General features: G+C 47.9%; 1 protein-coding gene across 1 annotated transcript in view; it reads left to right on the top strand.

Moving 5' to 3' along the window:
- The first annotated feature begins 11,983 nt into the window (after positions 1-11,983).
- Positions 11,984-26,192, top strand: part of COX4I2 (cytochrome c oxidase subunit 4I2) — a 242,673-nt gene continuing 228,464 nt past the window's right edge. The window contains exon 1 of the mRNA XM_078651745.1: positions 11,984-12,157. The gene's annotated coding sequence lies outside the window, so the exon portion shown is untranslated. The remainder of the gene's footprint in view (positions 12,158-26,192) is intronic.

A 26,192-nucleotide genomic window follows, 5' to 3' on the forward strand; every position in this document is an offset into this window, starting at 1 on the left:
AACCCACCTGCGCCCCAGAGTGATGGGCCCCAGCCCTCGAGACCTTGTCCGCCATTCCAGGGCACCACCACTCGTCCACCAGGTTGCCCAGGATCCCAGGAGGCTCGTACCTGTCGCCCTAGCCTCCCCAACCGGTGGTCTCCATCCCCCTGTGGAGAGCTTACCTTCTCTCCCCTCAGTGCTGGCCTAGGGAGTGCTCAAGGTGGACTCCCGTCTATTTTTGTCCATCTATATCAGTGTTCCAATGTCTCTTTTCCGCAACTCCTCCCTCCAAACTACCTAACTAAAGGGACGGGTGGGTGGGAGTTAAAGAAAAAATAGGCCAACAAGCCCAGGGGTGAGGTCCGGCAGGTGCGAGCAGGTCACGACGCAGGCGGGGAAAGAGGCCGAACTGGATGACCCCGTGCCCTAAATAGGTCACGGCCTCTGACCCCGCCTACGCCAGAAGTGCGTCACCGCCTGACCCGGAAGGACTTACTCCTGCCGACCTCCCATTGGGTGGCCGGCCGGCTACCCTCGACCACTGGCGTGCGTGGGCCGGGGGGCCGGCCCCTAAAGGCGGGCTCGTCTAGCCTCGCCCTTGGTATAGGGCCCGGATCCCCCAGCATGCTCCACGCCCGCCCACAACCCACCATAAATTAACATTTGAGATAAGGTGGGTGTAAAAAGGCCATGTTTAATATCAACACACATAAACATGACATTGCATAGTTATATCAAACGTTATTAAATTCATATTCTGAATAAGAATCTTTACTTTCACATTAGCATAACTCATCTTGAAATTCAGAATACCATTATCATTTCTTCTTTTCCCCCAGCACCAAGGGGCCCTCTGGCTCGCCTCTCCCCAGGTAGCGATGCCCGCGCGAGGTGCAACCCACCTGCGCCCCAGAGTGATGGGCCCCAGCCCTCGAGACCTTGTCCGCCATTCCAGGGCACCACCACTCGTCCACCAGGTTGCCCAGGATCCCAGGAGGCTCGTACCTGTCGCCCTAGCCTCCCCAACCGGTGGTCTCCATCCCCCTATGGAGAGCTTACCTTCTCTCCCCTCAGTGCTGGCCTAGGGAGTGCTCAAGGTGGACTCCCGTCTATTTTTGTCCATCTATATCAGTGTTCCAATGTCTCTTTTCCGCCACAAGGGTGACTAGGGGCCATAGGTCCGTCGCCCTTCCCCCCTTCCAACAGGTGTAGCACAAAAGACTAAATTCCATTAATCCAGGCATCCATGCCAATGTCAGACAAATGCACTCCATCATGGTGAAACATAGCTGGTCCAGAAATTATTTTGTGGGGTAAGTGTAGCAAGCGGCCCCTTTCTGAGCACAACTTCGCCAACTCACCATTCAGGCGTCTCACCGACACGTTCAAAACCATAGCCCTGATGCCATTGCCCCAACATTTCCGTGGGATCATACAGGACCATGCAATCCTGGCCTGTGGAAAAATGCGCCCCATCCAAGCAAATTCAGTGAGGAGCGCCTCCTTGACCGCCAAGCGTCCCCGGTCTACCATGTCGTTGCCGCCCAGATGGATGATGATCAGGTCCGGGGACTTCTGTCCCTCGCGTTCTTTAATCTCTTCCACGAGCTGTCGCAGGTGCCGGATGCGCATTCCTCCCACACCGTGCCACAAAAATTCCGCCCCTTCCAAACTTGGTGGTTTCCGCACTCGCCGCTGTTGCAAACGCCCAGCTGCCCGCCGCACGAGGGAGTGACCCAACACCCACACCACCATTCTTGGCATACTAATAATCAGAGAGGAAATGGAAAAGTTAAGCAAATTCAGAGCACAAACATTTTGTCAAAGCAACTCAGGGCGTATATAACGCCTAAAACAATCAGACGACCAGCGGCCCACTTTTTTCACTGTCGTGGATGACAGTCCTGCTCCTGCTGCTAACGTTGCTGCTCCTATCCTGAAGGAATGAGACGAATAACCTGTGTCCTCCAACCCCAGATCTACCAGGGCTCTCTGAAACACAGCTTTGAATTGGTATTGTGACACGCACTCGCCATTTTCATGGATGAACAGGGCCGGCCCCCTCCCACTGGGGCGGATGGCTAAGTACTCCTGCATGCAGGTGACCGGACATACCGGTGCCCCCGGGGCGGGACACAGCTGAATCAACGCCCCCTTACCCGACTGGTCAGTCTTGGATTTCGTAAGGATCACCACCAGTCCCCCAGATTCTATCCTAGTATCTTTAAACTGGATCCCACCACCCTGGTTACTACGAGAAGACCCCACAATTTCCCCCAGGCGGAAGGCCCCGTAAAATGCCAGGGAGAACACTGCTGCAAATAACTTGCCCTCAAAAGACGAGATGCAAAGCCTAGGTAAGGCTTCCAGAATGTCCCTCAAAGTCCTAACATCTAAAGGGCGTCTGCAATCCCGCTTGGGACCCTCTAGCCTGGCCCATCCCGCTAAGGCTTTCTTGACCACAAATGAGGCCCCGGGGTCATGGGCACCCGCTAGTCTAGAAAAGAATCCCACTGCTGAAACATGAGCCCTAGCATAAGAGAGAGATCTGCCCTGGTCCCTGATTCTCTGTAGGAAGTAATACATGGCTTGATTTGAAAACCAGTTCGTGATGCCCGACTCCTGTACCAACAACCTGTAAGACAAAAAACCCTGCTGATACCCAGCCCGAGTGCGGTCACTCAATGAGGCACCTACCAGCCCCGCTAGGGCGGGGCTCCAATCCTCCACAGTGATGGTGGAAACACTGTCATCTTGTCCTCTGCCTCCGGGTGGTACCTCCGGAACTCCTGTAACTTGGAACGAGATAAAGCATCAGCCGCGTGATTATCCACGCCCGGAATGTGTGCTGCCCTGAACAGTAAATTCAACTTTAAACTTTCCAACACCAGGTGCTTCAGCAATCTCAACACATGCCTACACGTAGCCCCCTGCCTGTTGATGGCTTCGACCACCGACATGTTGTCCGACCAAAAGATCACAGATCTATCTCTGAAGTGCTCCGCCCAAATGGTCACTGCTACCAGGATTGGAAACAACTCTAGGAATGCAATGTTCCTCGTCCAACCCCTCTCGTGCCACTCCCTTGGCCATTCCGGCCCGCACCACTGAGGACCCAGGACCGCCCCAAACCCAATGCTACCAGCTGCATCTGTGAACAACCCCAGCTCCCTGCTGGACACCGTAGGCGCTGGCCACATAACGGAGCCGTTAAAGCTCGACAAAAATTCCCGCCACACTTTCAAATCATTCTTCACGTCAGCCTGGAGGCGCACCCTGTGATGCTTCTGTGCCAGGCCGACCATAGCTCTGGCAATTGATCTCGAGAAAGGGCGCCCCATGGGGATGATCCTCAGGGCGAAGTTCAGCTGACCTACCAAAACCTGCAACTGGTGTAAAGTCACCTTCGGGGTGGCCAACGCCGCGTCAATGGCCTGGGAGAAGGCCTGTACTTTATCTGGAGGTAACCTGCACTCACCAACCACAGTGTCGATTTCTATGCCTAGAAAGGACATACATGTCGCCGGGCCCACAGTCTTGCCCGGAGCCAGGGGTATCTTAAATTCCTGAAACATGGCCACCAATTGCTCTAGAGCCCGTTCGCATGCAGCCGAGGCCGACGGCCCCATCACCATAAAGTCGTCTAAGTAGTGCACTACATCCTTGCAACCAGTTCTATGGGAAAACAACCATTGTAGCATGGAGCTGAATGTTTCAAAATATCTGCATGACACAGCACACCCCATAGGCATACACCGGTCATAGTAAAACTGGTTATCCAACTGAAAGCCTAACAGGTGATAATCTTCGGGGTGCAAGGCAACAGGCGGAAGGCTGACTCTATGTCTGTTTTGGCCATGATGGCCCCAGGGCCCAAGTCCCTCAACCTCTTCAGGGCAGCATCAAATGAGGAATAAGTCACTGAACAAAGAGCAGGGTCAATGGCATCGTTCACTGAAGACCCTCTAGGCGCTGACAAGTTGTGAATCATCCTAAACTGGCCCGGGTCTTTCTTGGGCACGACTCCCAAAGGGGAGCACACATAACCAGGAAGGGGGGGGGGTCAAGAAAGTGCCTGCTACCCGCCCCAACGCTCGCTCTTTGTCTACCTTCAACCTAACTACCGCTGGCTGCGCCCGTGCAGAAAGCAAATTATTGCAATATTCTACAGGCGGGACGTCCTGAGCTGGAATGCGAAAACCTTCTGAAAAACCCAAATACAATAATTCGGCTGCTGACCGGTCAGGATACTGATTCAGCCAATAAATCAGTTTCCCAATGTCCACGGGAGTAGGCAACTTAAGACTGGGACGGCTTAAAATCCTTGCCCCCTCCCCCTTTCTCTTTGGATTTCTTAATACATTTGGACTTGGGATGAGAAGGGTGGCCGCAGAAGGAGCACGCGTGTCGGAACTTGCACTTATCTGTGGGCCAGGTACACACCTTTCTGTTAAAGGCCCAGCAAGTCCCTCTCTTCTCCCCGTACCCCCCTTGAGATGACCGAAAGGGCTGCCTATTAGCTTGAAACCCCCCAGATTTGCCATTCACGCTCTCCAGCCAAACATTGACCTCCACTTGGTCCCAACCCATGTCCGGGTCCTGCACCTTTTCCCATCTAAAATCTCTATCATAGTCCAACCAGGCAGAACCCCCATGAGTCACGTGTGCCTTCAAAATCCTATGCATATAATATACTAAGGACGCTGCTAATTCCGGTTTCTTTTCAATCACCACCGTCATGAACACCTGAAAACCAAAAAGCCAGTTCGTAATGGACTCTTCCACTCTCGGTCTCCTATCCTTGGAGGAGCTCTCCTTCCCATCCCTTTCCTTGCCCTCCACTTCCCATCGTTTGGGCCGAATGAGAGAAAACATTTCCACAAATTCCCCTTTCCAAATATTCTCTTTAACTTCAAGGGACACATGCGTCGCTAAGCGACCAGGTTTAGACAGAACATAACCCTGCCCTCCTTCAGTCTTAGCCCCTCCAGCAGGGTCACTGCTCCTGCCCTCTGGCTTACCTCCTGCAGGCGCGGGAACACTCGGTACTGATGGGGATGCTTGTTGTATTACCGGAACGCCGGCTCCCTGCGCTTTTACCAGTAAGGCCAGTTGTGCCCTAATCTCGCTGAGGGTGGGATCCTCCGTAGTGCTCGGAGCCCACGGCGCGACGGCCGCAGTCGCGGTAGCCGCCACCGGGATGGGGGCGGGGACTATCACCGTTGGCGTCGCCCCAGCCCCCCCTACCCCCTGAACCACATGACCTGGCGTTAGCGCTCTCAGGGCGCTCAATATCTCGGCCAGCGGGCCTGAAGCTGCCCCCCCTGGTTGGGGGGCTACTGGTGCCGATACGCTCTGCGGGCTCACCCCTCCCCCAGTGGCCGGTACTGGTGTGAGGGCAGACAATGCCCCCCGGATTTCTGCTAATATCGCCCCTGTTCCCTCATCAGAAGGACCTACAGGGGGTGGCACTGTCGGTACCTCATGCGGCCTGCTGGGTGGTACCACTGGCTGTACTACCGGCTGTCTAGGCGGGGGTATGATCAGGACCTCGGGATCCAAGGGAACAACATTGGGGGGGGGCCTTGTCCCGGCATAACGCCTTTTTACTCTTGCTCCGCCCGCCCTGCTTCTGCACCCTGGGTTTTTTAACTAATGGCGGGAAGGCTGCCCTTGGGGGAACACCTGGCCTCCGGGGACGCTCCACAACTAACTCGGGCTCAGTCTCGGGTTCTGTGGGCTGCTCCTCACCCTCCCCTTCGCTGCTATCCTCGCTGCAATCTAGCTTGGAAAGTAGAACTTTCAGGAGCTGCGCGATCTCGGGATCCTTTCCCTTGCGCTTCTGTCTGAGGCTCTTGGCCGGCATGCTGGCTGCGCGCGCACCTATGAGACCTATCGCGCCCTCACCGGCTCCTCACTGAACCCTGCGACCCAAAGCCCCCTCCCGCCCTCGCGGCACACACCAGGCGGCAGGCAAGGGGCGTCGGAGCTCGTTCCTTGACTGTGCAAAATGCTGTAACCTGCGCAGGCCCCAGAGACGCCCACAAAGCCTGCCCACCCAAGGAGGAGGGCGATCCCCGAGACCCACCAAGCCCACAGCTCCGGGAGCCCCGACACCTTACCTGCCGCGCTGGTTGCTGCCGCTGACCGCCGCTCCGACCACAGCTCTGCTCCGCCCTGCTCGCACTCCTGGGGAACCGCTGGCCACACGTCCTCCTGGCGCGATGGAACGGGGGGGGGGGGACTCCGACTATGGGGCAAGGGATGCTACCACAAGGGGCCGGAGCTAACTTTGTTAAGTTAAAGTTAAAGAAAAAATAGGCCAACAAGCCCAGGGGTGAGGTCCGGCAGGTGCGAGCAGGTCACGACGCAGGCGGGGAAAGAGGCCGAACTGGATGACCCCGTGCCCTAAATAGGTCACGGCCTCTGACCCCGCCTACACCGGAAGTGCGTCACCGCCTGACCCGGAAGGACTTACTCCTGCCGACCTCCCATTGGGTGGCCGGCCGGCTACCCTCGACCACTGGCGTGCGTGGGCCGGGGGGCCGGCCCCTAAAGGCGGGCTCGTCTAGCCTCGCCCTTGGTAAACTGGTGAGCAGGGCCTTGGATGTGAATTCCATACAAGTGCACAGACAGCAGGGGGAAAGGGCTGGCCAGTGCAGGTGACGCTTTTCCTTTGTAAATTAATTCCTGCTGGCGTCATAGCCCAGGGTTTGCTGTCTGTGCACTTGTATGGAATACACATCCATGCAAGTGCACAGACAGCAAACCCTGGGGTTTGACGCCAGCAGAAATTCCTATACAAAGGAAAAGCGTCACCTGCACTGGCCAGCCCTTTCCCCCTGCTGTGTGCATCTTCCCACTCCCACCCCCACCCCATGCTGAAAACATCAAGTGCTTAGGTGAAATCCCTGCCTTCAGGCAATGATATCACCTCGGGACAGTAAAGGAAAACAAGAGGTTAACTGAAACTTTTCAGAGGCTGGCTGTCTGGCTCGGGCTGCTGGGCCTCAGAAGGTGAGTGATTCAAACAATACTGTTATTGTAGTTGAGGAACCCCCTCCATTGACAACACAGTTCAAGACCTCACAACTAATGACTCGAGGTCTTATTCGTTGCTTTAATGTCATTTACTTGACCTTTCATTTAGTACAAAAAAATGTTTTACAGAGAAAAGACTGTCCAAATAGATTTTTGTGCAAAATAGTGACAATAGTGAATAGTGGTCAAACAGTGAAAAATATATACAAGTGAAATTTGTGAGGTCTTGAACTGTGTTGTCAATGGAGGGGGTTCCTCAACTACAATAACAGTATTGTTTGAATCACTCATGTTCCGCACCCGACAGAACCATTTGTTATATTAACCATTAACTACCCAGGTTCTGAGGGACACAGGGTTACACCGTTTTGTTTAAATAATGCCTCAGAAAGCATCATAAAAATCACATTCTCGGCTCCGACGCGCAGCCTTCTTTTATCCTTTCAGTGCGCGTCAAATTAGCCCGGGCTGGAGAATACGACGGGGGGGGGGGGGGGGCAGAAGCCCGGTGAGCCCAATGGGTGTTGCGCGCCTGCTCTTAGCTCTCCTTCTCCCAGGGGACAGCCAGCATTGTTGGAGTGGCATTGTTGGGATGGAGTGGGTTAAAAAACATGTCCTGCTGCTGTTTGGCGCGTGGTTGGTCTGGCTGCTCAGCACTCTTTATTGAGGAAGCTGGGTACACATGATTACGGAACAGTGTATTTGTAAGCCCAGTGCTTTAAATGGGTCGGTACTGTCCGGTACGGAGTACCGGCACTTTCTTATTTTGAGGAGGAGAGTACCTGCACTTCTCAAGAGAAATGCAATACCTTTAATTGGAGAGTATCTGCCCTTGTCAGAAACAAGCAGGTACCTTTATTTTTCCATTTCAAGCACTGTGTAAGCCTATTCTATTGGTCAAAACCTGGAAGGTTTTAAAGGTTAATTTACAACGGGGTGTGCATCCATTACCCAGAGGCGACATAAGGTAGTCCGGTGGAGGATTTGATAAACCTACAAGAAATCCTGCAGAGCCCTGTCCCCCTGTGGCAACCACCTCAGAGATCAGACACTTGCCCGGTGCTTAATTTGTAAAAAAAAAAAAAAAAAAGTGCCAACACTTTTCTGGGTGCCAAGAGGCTTGCACCACACATTGCCTCTGCCATGCTGCCAATGATAGTAACATCAAAGTAGTAACCATCACACTCCTGCAAGGGGGACATTTCGGACTATTTCGGCCCCCTAAATCTAAAAAAACGGCTTGTGGGGAGGTAATAGTCATTTCTAGTGTACATTGAATTAAAAATTGACTGTTGTTGTGGTCACATCTAAATTAGAAAGAAATCGCCACCTAGTGGCAGACTGTCGCAAGCACCGGTGCTGACAATTAAGTGCCGGTGTCTAGCACCGGAAACCACCCACTCAAATTAAGCACTGCTCCTGCCCACTGTTGCTCTGCACCATTGAGATCAGACTCCTGCCTCTCTTAACTCTATGATCCCACTTCTGCTCCCGTTGCACCCAGGTCTTAGATCAGACGCCTGTCTTTTCTTCCACCACTAGCTTTGAGGCCAAGTTCCTGCCCCCAGTTGCCCCACCTCTGAAATTAGTCTCCCCTCTCTCTCTATTACTTCCAACTCTATGATCCCGCCTCTTCTGCTACCTCTAGTTCTGAAATCAGACTCCTGTTCCTCTGTAACCCCCAGTTCCTAGATCAAACTCCAGTACCCTAAGTTACCTCAGGGTCTAAGATCAGACTCCTAACCCCTCTTGACCCCCTGTTACTGCAGTTCGGAGATCAGGTCCCCCCGTGTTACCCCAGCGCTAAGTTTAGCCTCCGAGCTCTGTGGCCCCCGGCTACAAAATCAGACTCCTGTCCCCTCTGCTGCCCTTGGTTCGGAGACCAGAATCCATCCCTATTACCCTCACTCCTAAAGCCAGACCCACACACACTCTATTGAACCCACCTCTGGGATCAAACTTCTGCCTCCTGGACACCCCAGCTGTAAGAACAGACCTCCCCCCTCCCCCCTGTTACCACCAGCTCTCATATCAGGTTCCGCCCCTCTGTTACCCCAGATCTCGGGTCAGACTCCATCCCCCTCTGTTACCCCAGATCTTAGGTCAGACTCCATCCCCCTCTGTTACCCCAGATCTCAGGTCAGACTCCACCCCCCTCTGTTTCTCCAGATCTCAGGTCAGACTCCAGCCCCCTCAGTTACCCCAGATCTCAGGTCAGACTCCACCCCCCTCTGTTTCTCCAGATCTCAGGTCAGACTCCAGCCCCCTCAGTTACCCCAGATCTCAGGTCAGACTCCACCCCCCTCTGTTTCTCCAGATCTCAGGTCAGACTCCATCCCCCTCTGTTTCTCCAGATCTCAGGTCAGACTCCAGCCCCCTCTGTTTCTCCAGATCTCAGGTCAGACTCCAGCCCCCTCTGTTACCCCAGATCTCGGGTCAGACTCCAGCCCCCTCTGTTACCCCAGATCTTAGGTCAGACTCCAGCCCCCTCAGTTACCTCAGCTCTTAGGTCAGACTCCATCCCCCTCTGTTACCTCAGCTCTTAGGTCAGACTCCATCCCCCTCTGTTACCCCAGATCTCAGGTCAGACTCCAGCCCCCTCAGTTACCCCAGATCTTGGGTCAGACTCCATCCCCCTCTGTTACCCCAGATCTCGGGTCAGACTCCATCCCCCTCTGTTACCCCAGATCTCAGGTCAGACTCCACCCCCCTCTGTTTCTCCAGATCTCAGGTCAGACTCCAGCCCCCTCAGTTACCCCAGATCTCAGGTCAGACTCCACCCCCCTCTGTTTCTCCAGATCTCAGGTCAGACTCCAGCCCCCTCAGTTACCCCAGATCTCAGGTCAGACTCCACCCCCCTCTGTTTCTCCAGATCTCAGGTCAGACTCCATCCCCCTCTGTTTCTCCAGATCTCAGGTCAGACTCCAGCCCCCTCTGTTTCTCCAGATCTCAGGTCAGACTCCATCCCCCTCTGTTACCCCAGATCTCGGGTCAGACTCCAGCCCCCTCTGTTACTCCAGATCTCAGGTCAGACTCCAGCCCCCTCTGTTTCTCCAGATCTTAGGCCAGACTCCATCCCCCTCTGTTACCCCAGATCTTAGGCCAGACTCCATCCCCCTCTGTTACCCCAGATCTTAGGCCAGACTCCATCCCCCTCTGTTACCCCAGATCTTAGGTCAGACTCCACCCCCCCTCTGTTACCGCAGATCTCGGGTCAGACTCCAGACCCCTCTGTTACCCCAGATTTCGGGTCAGACTCCACCCCCCTCTGTTACCCCAGATCTCGGGTCATACTCCACCCCCCTTTGTTACCCCAGATCTCGGGTCAGACTCCACCCCCCTCTGTTACCCCAGATCTCGGGTCAGACTCCACCCCCCTCTGTTACTCCAGATCTCAGGTCATACTTCGGCCCCACTCTTTGCCCCCACCTTATGATCAGTCTCCTGGCCCCTCTGAAACCAGCTTTGAGATGAGACCTCTCAAACCCCATCACAGTCAGACTCCTGAACTCTGACACCCCATCTCTTACTCCCCCTCCATTCATTAGACTTCTTCCCCCTCAGTTACCCCAGCACTTAGGTCAGGCTCCTGTCCCCTCTGCTACACTCAACTCTTAGATCAGACGTCTGTTCCCTGTGTCACCTACAGATCTAAGATGAGACATCTTACCACCCCCTGTAATCCCCAGCTTTAAAATCAGACTCAATGGTTAGAGCGGCAGACCCTGATGCAGAGGCCTAGCCCGGGACCAGGGTTCAATTCCCCGCCTCGGTGGGTCTTGGGCTCAAAAATTCCCCGGACCTGATAATTCTCGCCTCGGTGCCTATTCCAATCATTGAGTCCCACTCTGCAACTCTGGGCAATAGCTTGCTTAATCTCCACAACGGCCCCCACAACGCTAAGGATGCCTGGCCTCCACCTTGGGGGTGCCCAGGAGTGGACACCTCACAGGGAAAGCCAGGATGGGTTCCACAGCGGTATTCGTACAAGCGCCTTGAGACCCTTGCGGGTGAGTAATGCGCTATACAAGTATCAATTTACAATTTACATTTTTACCTATGCAATGCCCGATGTAGGCCTCCTTTTCGGCTAAACTGAAACAGCTGAATCTTTACCAAACATCACGTTTAGAAATACGTAACATCCTGTGACGTGGAGGACACCCACGAGGCATTGAAGGCAATGAGTAGATTTTAGATAAAAGAATCAAAACTACAGAGATGTGTGCCAGGGAGTGCCACGAAATTCTATGGATTAATTGGTTGGTAAAAAACATAGGGCCAGATACATCAGTTTTACTAGCCTGTGTCTATGGGAAAATGTGTTCGTACATCAGGCCCACAGCCCGGGTTGGCTAGAGTATATCCAGTCTTACCCCTTCCCTATGTATATAGAGATAACTCTAATCACTAGTCTATGCAGGAGTCCGCTGTGCTCTCTACTATTCCTATGTGACTCTTAGAGTATATCCATGTGTATCCCCTCCCTAAGTAGATAGAGATATCACTAGTATATGCCTAGAGTTTATCTCCTCCTTGTGTGACTTTATCTCATGTACATTTGCAATTTTTTCTGTTTGTACCTTTTCATAACGCATGTAATCCTAAGTCCGTATGTTTTCAACTGGTTCTTATGTAAGTCAAAAATTTGCCGCTTGAAACCTTCAGTCCTTATGTTTGAAACTGGGTCCTATGTAAAGCGCTCTGACACCTTCGGGTAAAGTTCGCGCTATATAAAATCCGCACAAATAAATAAATAAATTAATAAATATGCTATTTTAAAACCCATCTTGAAGCAAAGCTTGGGAAGAGGAGAGGCCGCGTTGCACTGGCCCTGCAGTGGGGGGGAGCGATGCAGTCGGCCTCCCGTATCCCATGATGCTCCGGCAAAGCAGACATTTGCATACATTAAAAGTACAAACATACCCGTTATGTGACCGCAACAAAAAGAAACACGAGAACCGCCGAAGGAGATGGAACTCACCCAAAGAGCGAGGGGTCAAACTCTAGGAAAACAGGCAGCTCGGCGAACACATTCCATCCCGCCCTTTCTGAAACAGTAACCTTGTGTCTTCAGAAGGAGCCTGCCAAATCTTCCGGTCTGAGCGCCCTGCTGATTCCAGAAGGCTGCAAGGTTAGTTTTAGGGACGGATTTGTGTGTCTATAACTCGAGGCTGCAGCGTTCTACAGTCTAGGTATTTTGTTTGCAAAGTGTTAATGGTTTGTTCATTTGTTTAAATGCTGAGTTCTGTTTCACATGCAAAAATACAGTGTTTGTGTTTTAACAGTTACATTCACAACCTAATTAAAACTTAAACTAAACATAATGGAAATATCTCCCACTATTCCGTATGGGTTGTGGATAGCTTTACGAGTATTCTTAGTCTCGTTGCATCTTGGGACTTGTAGTCCTGCATTAATAACGGACAATACAAAGCGTCTATGTAACAGGAGGCATCTAGATAAAATCGTCCCAAACGAGGGCATCGGGCACCTTGAGAACTTGAATGTTTATCGCATCACTTGAGTGGTCATTGGGTCGACCTTTTGCATAGTTAAAATGTTTCGGTATGTTGTTGTATGTACCTTATTCGATAACATTTTTTATCATAAAAGTATGTACATCCTCGAGTCCATAAAAGCAGTGGTATGTGCTAACGTGTTTTTTTATTTTTTTATTTTGTTAATGTACAACACAATAATTCAGAAGTGCAAGCGAGGGCTGTTTTCTGTTAGTTGAGACGTTCGGAAATTTTGTTTGAACAAATAATACTATCGTAGCTTTTCGATGGGCACCCAAAGTTTTATTTCGTTGGGTAGTTTTACATAGCTTCCAAGTTTCCCAGGTTCATGTGTGACTAATTAGACAAGTCCTGCTTTATTTCTTAGAATTCCGGAAATGTTGTTCTTATTCAAGCCGTTTTAAAACCAGCACTACAAGTCCCAGAATGCTACGTTAAAATGGGACTGGCCTAATTAGTTACTCATGAACCTGGGAGACTTGGCAGATGTGGTTGTAATTTGCTGCAAAGCTGGTTAGCCAGGTCCATTCTCAAATTGTTGATCCTGGCCAGATTTTGTTCTTTGCATTCTGGAACTTGTGGTCTTGGCATTTTAATGGAGTCAAACTAACCACAAGTAAATCCCAAGATACTAAGAGAAGAACATTGCCCCCAAATGATTAACAGCGATAGGAAGAACCCATATTGTGCAGATCTCAAAAGTTCTGACAGAATTACTTGAGCCAAAATGCACAAGAGCAAAAGACATGCAGATTTGGTGCCTTAAGCCCCCAAATCTGTACGTTAAGCTCCATTGCTAGTGCAGTATTCGTAATTAGGTGCTATTTAATGTAACGGGTCCTGCGATGCTAGTTTCTGGTCCAGGGAGGACCTGGCATGGCAGTAAGACTGTTCCCATGGGGCACAGGGTTAAGACTGGTTTGCATATGGCTGGGTCCAAACTGGGGTGGCGAAGTGAGCTAAAGAACGATGGATTAAACCCGGATCTCTACACTGGAGTTGAGTGGCTGACCTAGTTTCAGCACTCAATCCATCTTGTTGTGTTTGCTATTTAATGTAACCCATATTCCGATCTTGCCGCATTGGAAGATATCAGGAGCGATGGATATTGCCCCCTTTTCTATGCTGACCCTACTACTCCAGGAAATAGGGTGGACTTGCTTCTCACTAAGACTTGGGAGTTCTGCTGCCGACCACCCCTTTAAGTGCCCCCCCCCCCCCCCCACGGTGGGACGGGTTTCAGAGTGTCCAAACTGGCACTGGCGTAACGAAAAGTGAGGGGGCCTCCCCGTACGGTACTTAGGGGGGCCCCCTCCGGGCTCAATCAGGAGCTCTCCCGGCCAGAGTTCAGTGCCGAGGGGGCCCCTTGGAGCTAGGGCCCCCCCGCACCGCGTGGGCTGCGGGGGCCTGTGTTACGCCCCTGCAAACTGGGAGATGTACAGCCCCTTCTCCCAAGCAGAACAGCATAGATTTGAACAGTGAATGAATACAACATAAATTAAATGCCCTGTATAGAATTTTGAAAACTGGATTGAGTGACAGGAAGGTGGCCATCTCGGCAGCAGGTGCATGGGTCCAGGGGCTTGTGTGTTGCCCACTGCACCCCATTTTTTTTTGTTTTTCCACCCAACCACAGGGCCCACAGACTGCTTCCCTTTCTTGCAGTGGGGCCCATGGCAAGCCAGCCCTGCCATTGTTGAAATATAAGGAGTCCAAGACTGTTACACCTAGGCTGCATCTATTCCACATTTTATGACTAACCATTGACTTTGTAAATGATCCCCATGTACATAAAAACCATGCAAATGTAGCCCATATGGATGTCATGAAAGTCTGGCATGGGTCTTGTCATAGTGGACTAACACTGGACTGTAGGGTCTGAGATGAAAGCTTCTTGGCAGTGGGGCTTCTTGGATGAACATGTAGGTACCTTCCTGCCATCAGATTCTGCAGCGCTCTAGTTTCCCAGGTCCTGGCCATGCAGGAGTCGCTCATCCATGCCAGGATTTTGCTTTGTAGTTCAGATTATAATGGGACAAGTGCCAAAATGAAAAGAAAAAACACTAGACCGTAAAAGCTGCTTACCTTTGGGATCTGGAAACCTAAGCGCTCTGGAGGGGGTTGCTATAGTAAAGCGTGACCTGCAGTTTGTTCAATTTCACCACCGGGCCTCTTTTGCTTCTAATCTTGCACATGGATTACTTTACTTGTAATCCTTTGTACAGGTTAACCTTGGAATTCCTAGCTCTGGGGGCGACCAGGACTCCGCTGAGAGGGAATTTGAGCCGTGGGGAAAGGAAAGGCTGTCATTTTCTATATTGTTTGATTTTGTGAAACCTCAGTGAGGTAAAGGGCGGGGAGGGGAGCTTTAGAACATGCCCTGTTCCTGACCCAAAAGTGTATTGTGGACTACGCTCTGCTTTCACTGCTTAAGCATTTGAGGTTTGGTAAACGCATGTCTCCTGTTTCTTTCCTTTCTCAGCATAACTTTTTGTAATTTTTTTTTATTTTTTTTACCAATGGCCTTGTGCCTAGGCCTAATACGGAGGGTCGCAGGTATTATGCGGCATTGGAGGTAGATTTTGTGCGTCTGTGCGGACTTAATTATCTGGCACGAAAGGGGTAATTATCTGGTTTAACATGCCACGTTCTGTGGTGGTATCTCGCTATTTTGTAATTTTACTAAAACACACGCGTAGATTAAGGTTCCATTAAACACACTATTTTATAAAATAGTCCACATTTCCACATTTTTTAAGACCTTCAATAAAGGCTAGTGTGTGTGTTCGTGTCTGTGTATGTAAAAATCCCAGGTGAAATCCGACAGACACCTCACCATACCCGACTGAAAGCACCTGTACCCAGGGCCGGACTGGCCATAGCGGGCACCGGGCAATACCCCGGTGCGCCGCACCGGTGGGGACCGGTTTTGGGTCCCTGGGGGCTGTTTTTGTTACAGGGCCGTTTTTGCACGGCCCTGTACCAAAATCGTCAGAAGCCCGGCAAAGAGCTTGGCGGCACCTCCAACCCCCCCCCCCCCTCCCCCCTCCGAGTGGGGAGGGGGGGCCGGCCGAGCACTTTGCCAGGGCCGGTTGTGGTTCCCAGTCCGGCCCTGCCTGTACCCCACTATTGTCTAGAGGACACCCCACCTGAAGCCAAACCTTCATCTATTCGTAGTTTGGGCTCACTTTCTGCCTTTACATTCTTACTCCAGGGGAGGGGGCTGGCGAGTCCTGTCTCTTTCAGAGGCTGAAGCCTGACATGAGTGACTTTGCCGCAGCCCTACTGGCCTATCGGAATGAGACGAGTATCTACACCAGTCTTCCATTGTCCTCTCCTGTGCTCCCTGAGTCCCTGTCCTCTCCGCCTTGCAAGAGTCTCAGCCAATGGGAAACTTAAACTTACATAAGCATTCTAGGGTTTGCCTAGAACTGGCCAGGGAGCAGCTCTAATGCTAGAGAAATGAAGATCAGTGCAGCTGGTGGGCAGCATAGCACTCCATTTATTCACTACTCTCCAGCGCTATGAGTAAAAGTGGGAGGTGAAGGAGTCGGGAAGGCTGATCTGTTAGATATGCAGGGGGAAGAGTGGAGAGAGTTATATAGATTTCCTTGTCCACGAGTGAGGAGTTCACCCAGTCCAGGTTTTCCTCTCCTTGCTGGGATTTGCAGTGCATTAGATCCCATTCTAAACCAGGGCGACAAGTATGATAATGCACAGAAAAAACCTGGACTGGATGGGTTACTCAGGCGTGGACCTGGGAAGCTGAGATCCTTTGTACTGTTTTCTTGAGGTCTGTCCTCACCTTCTCTGTGGAGCAATGCGAAATAACTGGAATTTAATTTATGATATGGATATCCTGAAAATCTGATGGGCAGTCAACCCGCCTGGAATACCCTGAACATCTAAGGTGTAACTCATTACACGGTAGTGGCTGGTGATCTTTAAAAATGAGGTACGAATAATTGTTCTCAATGACACTAAGTAGGTAAAACGAGCTCAACTTCCACCCTACTCTTCTGGATTATGAATGAAAGTCCTTTTTGTTTTGCTATTTGGTTTAGGCACTCAATATGTCCTTATATGTGCACTCTTTCACTAAAGTCTGCATTCATGCATACATTCATCCATCCACTGACTCATTCTTGAATTCACCCTTTGGCACAACCACAATAAAACACACAAACTCAACAACATATGCTTGGAAGAATAATAGGAAAAAAATGGTGCATCTAAACATGGTGGTAATATGCCTGCAATAATGAAACTAAAAGCATCGGTGAGTATTAGTCTTTCAGTGGTATTGTATATAGTCCATCGTTTTAAAGTACCATCATCATGGCCACCACGTTTCGAACCAATGTGCTGGCTATCTTGGAATGGTAAAACAATAAAACACTATGAACAACCGCAATCAATAATAATCGCCTGGTTTAGTAGGGGTGCCATACGGGATACGATGTTTTGCAGATTAAATTAGCAGAAACCAAGCGGCCCATTATCAAGGTCTGGGGAACCAGAGTACCCCTTACAAAATGTAAGTAAAAAGAGGGGAAGCAAGGAAATGAAAGGGGAACAGCAAAAGGAGAAATATTAAGAAAAATGAAGGACTGGCCAACCAGTCCGAACACCGAGGCACACTCATTTTCAGGTTGATGTACACGTCAACTGAAAATGCGGTCCTTCACATTGAAAAATGGCCAATGACTGATGTGGACTGAGCCATTACCCCATGTTTGTTTATATATCTATCTTTTTTTATTAAAGATCCTGGCAGACAGCTAAGCCTACTAGGCTTTCTGAAGAGATTCTAGCAAGAATTATTACAGTGCAAATCTTCTACCCCTAGAGTTTTAAAACGTGGGTATTTAACACCAAAATCCTTTGCTGCCAAAGTAATCTGTGACTTCATGTAACATATCTGACTGAAGGCTTCATGACTGTGCAAAAAGAATCCGCATAATAAATCCGGCCAGATGCTTTGTCATACATTTTTATAATAAACAGATCAGAGCTATGGCACCTGAAATACCTTTTCCTAGTGAACCAATCAGGCCTATAGCCTGTTTCTCGCGTACGTTTTGACTCCAGTCAACCATCAGGCTCAAAGTCCTAAAATTTCAAAGGTACATAAAATTACAGTTTGTTAAGCAAAATACTATCTAGCCTTAGAGGGCCTAACAAGGATTCTCACAGAGCAAATCTTCTATATATGCTCAGTTTTTTTTACAGGCTGTAACAGACATCAAAACCCTTGCCCACTACCGTAATGTGTGATATGCCTTCTCTGCAGCCTTTTTGTAAACAGAGTAACAATCCACCCTCAAATGGACTGATGTTACCCTATTCTTTTGACTATAAATATAGGAAAGGCCTATTCCTTTATCATTACTTTTATAAATAACAGATCAAGCTTATAGCGATGGTCATGGGCTTGCCACCATAACCATACTCTGCCAAACTCCAAATAGTGATATACAATACATCTTTCCAGGAGTAGCACATACCTTTGGCCTAATCGAAGTCTGTGCTCTGGAGAACCAACATGGGGGGGGTGTTGGCAAACAATGCCCCCCTCTAAGGACTCTGAAAGCTCTTTTTGTTGATCACATAAGATCAGCCGAGCCACGCGGTCAAACCAGACCTAAAAATGGGCAGCCAACCACTTTATTTTTTTTATTTTTTTATTTTTTTTTAGCATACATTTGCTCAAAAGCCAGAATTACTTTCGGACACTAGTGAAATATCCCAATACTTTCACTGGATTCCAAGCACACTTGTGACTCCCTTAGTTTGAGTTCAGACTCCTGAAATATGCCTGTGAAAATAGTGCATTTTTTCAGCACAATCTTCCTAAACTGTTCAAAAAGGCATAAGGGATGGACACCTCTCCTTCATTAACACCCAGCATGGATAAAAAAATAATAATTATTATTGATATAATTTAGTTTAAATTATATTCCTTTAATGCTGAGCTATCCTTCACATGCCCACTCACCAAATCCGCTATCTTTATACCCGTGTGGTGATAATAGCTCTAATCAATCCATTTCTCACATTTTGTTCTTTTGTCTGATTTAGAAAGCAGAAAGGAAACAATTAATTGTTCCAGAATTGAAAACATGTAGCTTACGTTCTTACATTTTAGTTTTGTCAGTATTACAACTACTGGAATCGCCATTTATATATTTGATGAGTGTATAATTTTTACAGGCTGCCTTAAAATCCAGAAGGGCTGCTACTATGATAGCTCAGTGAGATAATCTATTGTTTATGGGAATCGGTATAGTAAAAAAATTTTTTAGGTATCCAATGCTTTATAATTAGACTGCTGTGACCGGCTCTGTACCCAATACACTTCGCTATTATAATCCATTTACAATTACAATTCATCTTATCTGTAACAGAAATTTTGGGTATTTTATAATGCACAGAGGTGCACCCAAGTGCATACACAAACTGCCCCTGGTGAAGGGGGGGGGGGGGGGGGGCAAAGTGTATCCTGCCAGCCTTTCCATGGCAGTTGAACCACCATGGAAAGCCTGGCGGGGATCCTGCATCCCAATCAGGTGGGCGGTGCCTGCTAGGCAACGCCACCTTTCTGGGGATGTGGGGCAGTACAACAGGCTTCTGTCTGACCCGAGCCTACCAGCACACCGCCCGTCATCACAATCTGGAGGGCGGAAAATGGCCGCACAATGGTGGTGAACCAACCACCAACAGCCTGTCCGTGGCGGATTCACCGCTGTTGTAATCAGGCCCTACAAACCACTTGGGAAGGCTAGACAAAAATAAAGTACACATCTCCAGCAAAAGTAGATGAGGAAATGTCCTCAAAACTTTAATAACTCCAAAGTTAGTAGAAATAACCAAAAATGTCTTTTTTAACTTTTTTTTCTTTAAATCCCTCAGTTCACTGGTGTTTAAATAAAACAAGGTGCTAGGCCCTTTCTCCAGGAACGTTTTCGCTGGTCGTATGCTTTATAGCAACCTTTTTCATTTATAATTCCTGCATAACTATTTTATTCACATTACTGCCCGATTTACCTTTATTTTTTCCACTTTATACAGTCCCGAATGTTCCTCTCCTAATTGCCAAAGCTGCATGTCTGCTTCAGACCTTGTAAATCACCACCTGACGATAATTTGCAATGCATTTTATCCCTCGCCCACACTCGCTGTTCATCAGCTATAGGCCATGTTAACATCAAATCTGACACTAGTGGTACAGGGCCTAATGTTTACAGTAATGTATGGGGTTAATCGCTATAACTTACTATTAAAGCTTACAGAAGCAAGATACTTCTTTTGATTCTGTAAGTAGCCCATTTGTTGATCCAGAGACGCGCGGATAAATTGGGGGAAGTGGGTAGAGATCAACCATTTCAAATATCTAGTTAGAGTACCTCGGGGATCCACGGTGGAGGCAATCCTGTTGCAGTGTGGTGGTGTTTTTCTTGCAAAAAGTCACGTTGTTGTTGTTATTATTATTATTATTATTATTATTATTATTATTATTATTTAACTTTCAAGCTTGGAGAACACCAAGGTTAGATCTCGAAGGTCTGTTGGGGGGCTATAAACAAAGGTACAGGGAGGAGTTGTGCTAAAATTCCCTCCTTGATATATGGGATGCAGCCTCCCAGTGGCCTGTTCAAATTACTCTTAAGATCTTTAGACCTGTCTGGCAGACTATTTTGAGCAGTCAGATGGGATATTTTGAGTTTCTGTTATCCACATTTGAAGATTTTACTCCCCCTCCCCCTTTGCTGATTAAACTTGATCCTAGTAATCTTTCCATTAATTTAGAATATTTTTCTTTAATGCCTATCTTGAAATGTTTGCATATTGATTCATACCTTCAAATGCTGGGTCCCGCTGCATGCAGTGCACTAGTGAGTTGCCTGCGTATAGTGCTAGGAATGGTTCCCAGACAAACAAGTCTGGTCTTCCTTTTGATGTTTATTACAGGCCATTAGTCCTATGAGCTCAATGCATAGGTCCTAGAGAAATGGGCTCAAGGCACAGCCCTGCACTGTCACCCTTTCAATGTAACATCTGATGGTAATTGATTATAACACAAGCCTGGAGAGTCGTTAAAGTGCTCATATATCCTTTATCAAGGGTGGTAGACTTGTCATTATTCTCATCTCAATCAAAAAATACTCCAAGTCACCTAATTGGCCAATTAGCCAGATCAACGCATTTGCCTCCACTAGTTTCAACTGCCTTCGCATCCTCCAGAAGACCTTCAGTGGATCCCCCCAGACTGCAGAAGGACCATCACCCACGCACTCATCACTAGCAGGCTAGACTACGGCAACACCCTCTACACCCGAATCATCAAGACTCTTCTGCACATGCGCCAGACTGTCCAGAACGCCGCAGCCAGAATCGTCCTCAGGACACCGTGCCATGAGCACATGACCCAATGCCAACGAGACCTCCACTAGCTCCCCGTCGAAGAGGGTCACCTTCAAACTCCTCACCCGCGCCTACAAATCCCTCCACAACATCGGACCCAAATACCTGAACGAGCGACTATCCTTCCACGTACCCAAGAGAAACCTCTGCTCCACCAACCTCGCCCTGGCAGTGGTCCCCAACATACTCAAAACAGAACCAGCGGAAGGGCTTTCGCCTACATCGCAGCCCAAACCTGGAACGAGCCCCCTGTGAACATCAGGCGCACCCCGACCCTGCACATCTTTAGGAAGGCCCTCAAGACCTGGCTCTCCGACTGATCCGGATCCCACGTACCATATATTATGAGGAATGCTGGTTGCTGCCTTTGGAGTCCTAAATTAAGTGTCTGATTACTACAGGTGCGTCTTGACCTTGCGTGGACACAGTATGGCCAGTGAAAACATGCCCAGATGTCTGGTATGGGGAGCGTCCGATCACTGCGTGTGCTAGGTCCTGAATGGCTGTGTTTCTAACTTATGTGGCATCTCACTTTTTATGGTATTTTAGGAGCGATGTAACTCCTCTGGCCATTTGTGCTCCATTGGGGCAATCTCCTTGACCCTTATAATGTTGCTGCGCCTCTGTGGGATTGATCAAAAGTTTACCGCCTGAGCATTTGCCTGCCAGAAATGCACCCTCCCACTTGTGACCTATCAATCCGCAATCCCGTGCCTTGGCCTCTGGGCTTGCTTGACCACATATTTGCGAATTGAGGTTGATCTGAAGTTCACAACTGACGTTTCTGTTAAGGACGAGATTTTATTTTCATTTATGAATGCAGCGATTTTCCATATTAACATTCCCCCCTCTAGTTGATTCTTCAACTACTCTACCCCAACTCGTGCATTTTAGCAGGTACTTTATTTGGGGCCTGTTCTTATTCTCATATTTGACAACTGCCTTCCTGTTTACCTGAATTCTTCCCAATTTGAGGTCTGCGTTTTTACAGCATGTGATCCCAATTGTGTAACATCACATTAGGGACAGGATGCACACCTCGTTCTCATTTTAAGCATAATTGTTCAGTTTTATTCATTGAATGCGTGCAGATTGAGTATAGTGCCATGCCCACACAGCACTGAGATAAACAACAAAAGTGAGAGGGAGCGGGCTCTCGCCCCCAAAACAATCGCACAGCTAATGATGCCATCGTGGCAATAATATGTTCGTTCGTGATATTGAAAAATTATCAGTGTACTCCTTATATTCCATAGTTTCTCATTACATTTTTCAGATTTTAATTCAAATCCACACACGGAGTGTTCATGCCATTTCCCAAACTTCTAATGTTCTGACTGTGTCCATCCAGACCTCTTGAAAGAACATGACTGAAGCATAATTCATTTTCAGGCAGCGTTTATTCCAAAACAAACCCAATGCATTTCGTGCATCATTGCACTTCTTCAGGGGTCACTGTAATTAATCCTAGAAAAACGCAATTATCAATTGTTAACTTCACTATGATTTGCTATCTCATAAATCTATGCCAATAGTTAAAATACACCATTGTGTTGCCAAACAGGGAATACAGAGATGTTATGTGCAGACGGGGGAACGTAGATAATGAATGGGAAGCAGTGGCTCAATGTGAAATTTGTCGTTTTACCAGTACAATGTAAATTTTATTAATGAAATATTTAATTTGGTACAACACAATGGTGTATTTTAACTATTGGCATAGATTTATGAGATAGCAAATCATAGTGAAGTTAACAATTGGTAATTGCGTTTTTCTATGATTAATTACAGTGACCCCTGAAGAAGTGCAATGATGCACGAAATGCATTGGGTTTGTTTTGGAATAAACGCTGCCTGAAAATGAATTATGCTTCAGTCATGTTCTTTCAAGAGGTCTGGATGGACACAGTCAGAACATTAGAAGTTTGGGAAATGGCATGAACACTCCGTGTGTGGATTTGAATTAAAATCTGAAAAATGTAATGAGAAACTATGGACTATAAGGAGTACACTGATAATTTTGTCAATATCACGAATGAACATATTATTGCCACGATGGCATCATTAGCTGTGCGATTGTTTTGGGGGCGAGAGCACGCTCCCTCTCACTTTTGTTGTTTATCCCAATTGTGTAACCCAACATACCAATAGCAACATATTGATAATTGGCAAATGTGATTTACATAAACTGGATATTGATTGCGGAAGCCAGGAGAGCCAGTTTGAAAACTACTCCTGGTCAGGGGCACCTCCCCACTATGTGCATCTTTCTATGTAGGTTTTGCAGTCCTTGTATGGCAAGCATCTGTGTCCTGTTGTCCATGTCATTCCCAGGGATAAACGCACAGCAAGTTGCTCCAATCTTGACACAGACCCCTCCCACAGCACCGAGACCGCCCTCATCGCAGCAACAGACGACATTCGAACACTACTGGACAACGGAGACACAGTCGCCCTTATCCTCCTTGACCTCTCCGCAGCCTTCGACACAGTCTGCCACAGCACCCTGATACAACTCCTCAGAAACATCGGAATTCAAGGAAAAGCATTGGACTGGATAATTTCGTTCCTCGCTGGAAGAACTCAGAGTCCGCCTCCCCCCTTTTAAGTCAGAGGCCTCCGAAGTCATCTGCGGCGTCCCGCAAGGATCATCACTCAGCCCCACCCTATTCAACGTCTACATGAGCCCCCTCGCAACCATCGCACGTCAACACAACCTCAACATCATCTCCTACGCTGATGACACTCAGCTGATCCTCTCACTCACCAAAGACCCAACCACCGCCAAAACCAACCTACACGAAGGGATGAAAGAAGTAGCCGGGTGGATGAAGCACAGCCGTCTGAAACTGAACTCGGACAAAACGGAAGTCCTCATCTTAGGCTCATCCCCTTCCGCCTGGGACGACTCTTGGTGGCCAACGGCCCTAGGAAAAGCCCCCATACCGACGGACCACGCACGGAACCTGGGCATCATCCTGGACTCCTCACTCTCGATGACCAGACAAGTCAACGCCGTCTCATCCTCATGCTTCAACATCCTACGCATGCTCAAAAAAACATTTCACTGGATCCCCACCGAAACAAGAAAAACGGTCACCCACGCACTGGTTACAAGCCGTCTGGACTACGGAAACACCCTTTACGCCGGTTCCACCGCGAAACTACAGAAAAAACTCCAACGCATCCAAAATGCTTCAGTCATACTAGACATCCCCCGCACAGACCACATTTCCGCTCACCTGAAAGACCTTCACTGGCTCCCCGTCAACAAGAGAATAACGTTCCGTCTCCTCACCCACGCACACAAAGCCCTATACGAACTTGGACCTGATTGTCTCAACACGCGCCTTTCCTTTTACACCCCCACCCGCCAGCTGCGTTCGTCCAACCAAGCCCTCGCCGCTGTTCCGCGCATTCACAAAGCCACCATGGGAGAAAGATCCTTCTCCTACTTAGCGGCCAAGACCTGGAATTCCCTTCCCATCCACCTCCGCCTTACTCAAAACCACCTTGCCTTCAGAAAACAACTTAAAACATGGATATTCGATAAGTAAACCTCCCCCCCCTTCCTCAGCGCCTTGAGACCCTATGGGTATGTAGTGCGCTATATAAATTCTGACTTGACTTGACTCCCTCCATTGCGGTAATTAAGTCAAGTACATATTGGTGCTGCATTACCATGAGGCAGGTTGCTTGCATTTCTTCTTTGATAGAATTGTGGCTAGGCTCAGTTTTGTTAATCATTTTGAGCAACTCCCACCAGGTTACTTGTACTCAGTGGGCATTAGCTTTAGTCTGCAGGGTGAAGGGCATAAACCCCCTGCCCCAGATAAGCTTTTGTGAACAGTCTGAATTGTCTCTGAATTGTGCCCTGCCAAAATAGTTTGCAGCTCTCCTTACATGAGCTTGGTGCAACAAGGTTGTCTTTTTCTTCAATGGGTGCTAGTACAAGTCTGACCGGAATGACCAGGGTCAGGGTGTGCATGGTGACCATGGAACAAGCGGAGTGTAGGCATACTCTCCGCACTGCCAGTAGTAGTCAATCCGGTCCCCCTTTGGATATCGTGAATATATTTCACTCCGCATTTAGTACAATCATGTGTTGTCCTTTCCCTTCTAACCAAGTGTATCCAGCCCTCTGTGTCCCTTATTTCCTGTCATGGGGTGGTCATACTTTCCTTCAACCCTCACCCATGTGATCCATTCCTCTTGTTATCCCCAAGCTGGATGGCCTAGATTGAAATTCCATGTCGGGAGGCCATTTGTTGGGTATTCAGTCAAAATATAGAGTTGAAAATATCAACTTATAGTAATATCGAGTTTTAAATATCATGACACAAATATTGACAGCAAGAATATTTTGGTCAAGAATATTAACTTTAAGGTAATAAATATCGATTAAAAAAATATACAGAAGTCATTAATATGGTTTGCAAAAATATAGTTTAAAATCGAATTAAATTTTTTTATTTTAAGTGTTATGCATTTTATTGTATATTTAAAATGTGTGATTTTTTTTGTAGAAGTATCATTTTAATGTGTTACATTTTTAGTAGTTCATTTTATTTTAATTACATTTTGTGTTTAGTTCTGTTGTTGCTTTAGGGGGATTGAGTGGGAAGTAATTTAATTATAATTAATGAATATTTATTTAACTGAGAATTTATAATAATTGTGTTCCAATATTTTGGCTACATTTTAGGTGCGGGTTGTGGAGTTTATAGGGTTAAAGGGTGGGAAGTAATTCATTTTAGTTAATTAGTTAATTTGATTAATATGGAAATTGTGTAATTTTAGCTGTGGATTTTAGAGGTAAAGGGTGGGAAGTCATTTATTTTTAATTAGTTGATAATTAATATTGATAATTAGGGTAATAACATTTTTTTGTGTTGAGGTTTTGGTTTATAGGGGTGAAAGGTGGGGAGTAAATGTTATTCTTTATAATTAGTTGTTAAATAATATTTAATGGACAAAGGTGTATTTTGTTTTTACAGTTTCATTTTCAAGTTAATAAAATTGCATTTGTTAATGTTTTTTCTTTAATATTGGTTTAATTGATAATTATGCAAATACAGGTTAGGAAGTAAATAGACTACATAGGTCATCTTTTTCTTAATAAATTTCTAAATACAAATATTTATTTGAAAATATTTTTCTTAAATTAATATAATTGTAGGTATTTGTGATATATATTTAACATTGTTTTCATTTTTAATAATT

This window comes from Lissotriton helveticus, chromosome 7 (genome assembly GCF_964261635.1).
Source record: "Lissotriton helveticus chromosome 7, aLisHel1.1, whole genome shotgun sequence".
Taxonomy (NCBI): domain Eukaryota; kingdom Metazoa; phylum Chordata; class Amphibia; order Caudata; family Salamandridae; genus Lissotriton; species Lissotriton helveticus.